The sequence below is a fragment of the Electrophorus electricus genome, chromosome 26, assembly GCF_041902795.1.
Source record: "Electrophorus electricus isolate QZ-2024a chromosome 26, ASM4190279v1, whole genome shotgun sequence".
Taxonomy (NCBI): Eukaryota; Metazoa; Chordata; class Actinopteri; order Gymnotiformes; family Gymnotidae; genus Electrophorus; species Electrophorus electricus.
The window spans coordinates 4,897,501-4,899,239 of record NC_137522.1 but is presented as its reverse complement, the minus strand read 5'-3'; the positions used below and the strand labels follow the sequence as shown (position 1 = coordinate 4,899,239).

General features: G+C 39.6%; 1 protein-coding gene across 1 annotated transcript in view; it reads right to left on the bottom strand.

Annotated features, from left to right (window-relative positions):
* Window positions 1–651: 651 nt before the first annotated feature.
* LOC113585739 (arf-GAP with coiled-coil, ANK repeat and PH domain-containing protein 2-like) overlaps window positions 652–1,739 on the bottom strand; it is a 36,447-nt gene continuing 35,359 nt past the window's right edge. Inside the window, exon 24 of the mRNA XM_027023426.3 lies at window positions 652–1,739. This exon is cut by the window's right edge and continues 678 nt beyond it. The gene's annotated coding sequence lies outside the window, so the exon portion shown is untranslated.

Genomic DNA, 1,739 nt, shown 5'->3' with positions numbered 1-1,739 from the left:
GTAGCTCCAAACTGGGCATGTTACTAAATTATGCCCTCAGACATCATTTCACACAGCTGCGATTCTAGACTGACTTAACACAAACGTAGCTTTAGCCACAAGTGCAGCGCGAGTCAGAGAGCGACTTCACCTCTCCCATGAATTGCGACATGCTTTGGAAACTGAAGCAGTATAGATTAATATGGGTGATATTCATACAGCATTTGTACATGGCAATTTAGTTCCAACACCTAATGGAGCAACGGCAAGAGATATTCACGAACCCCCGCAAAAAGGCGAGTATGCTGTTAAAACCATTCCTTAGGGCTGCAAGATGGAGACGTCGCTGGGATGCACTGTGGGGAGGCTGTTGCTGTGAGGTCTCTCCTCCAGAGTGACCGCATGCCAGGACAACCATAGAGGCACCGTTTTGTTTACGCTGTATCAGAAAATATGTTTTGCATTACACCGTGTAGACACGTGGGCAATTTCCCGCATGCTAGATGAATGAAGATTAAAATCTGAATTGATAATATTTACAGTGGAGTAAAGTTCGGGACAGTGTGTATAGACAATGTAATTCAAGTTGGGTAATTCAATAAACTAGAAGCTCAGCATAAGAAAGGTTTTGCAGAAAGTCAGGACACAAAAAAAAAACCTTTGGATCAATAATGCCAACATGATAGAATGCTTTATAAAAATCATACAGAAAATAGTTTCATGTTCAAAAAACATCTGCAGTGAATATAATTATCATCATCATTTTAGAAATCTCATTAAACATATACTTATGAAGTGCAGAGTATTTAATAAAAACCAGCTCAAAACAACAAAATGACAAGCTTATTAATATTTCAAGTACCACTATTTCTTATTTAAGAAATACTTATAGCAAATAAAACAGAAGCACATGTATGTACAAATGTACATGCTTTACAACATGTAAGACAAAGAAAAATGTATGATGCATACTTATTCAGTTGTGTGCTACGTTTGCCTACATATAGCAGAGACTTAACTACATGTGCTTTTAAAAGCACCCCATAATTGCAATGGGAGACATCAAAAACACCCTAACCCAGCTCAGTCAGGTTCTAAACCTCCATGACAATGCCCAATTCTTCTGGGAGTGGCTTATCCAAAAACCTAGCATTTTAAACCTAATGAACACAAGAACATGCATCCCACAATACTGATCTTCATACTGTCATATACTGTATATACATGAAAACCAGCCTGCAGATTTGAGAATGCCTTGACAACTATTAAACTATCTCAGTCCACAAGGGGGCAAGTGAGGAGATTTCCAGGGCTGGTGGAGCTGAGGCACCAGATCCAAGCACCGGTCTGCTTTATAAATCAAGCTGCTGGTGGAGTGCTAGTCGGCTACATGACCTGACAGAGCTCCAACCCCTGCGGAGAGCAGTGACATGTTCCTGTATAGCAGGTTGGAGGAACAGCACAACCGTGAATCAGATCGTGCACATCATACAAATTCTGCACCCTGCTCAACATCTGATACTCAGAATAACCCAATATATGAAACAAAAGAGGTGACACTTAAAATGTCATAGGTCAAGATGGGGAAAAAAAAAACCTCAATAAAAAACAAACATAAAAGCTAATAAAATAGCAAATTAGAATTACACCAGAGTAACAAACTTTTGACTCCATGATATTAAGGCTGTGTATGAGAATTACTAAGGAAATCCCAGCATGCTGAGTGATTGGAGTCTGCTAGTGAGTTGCGTGAGATGAGT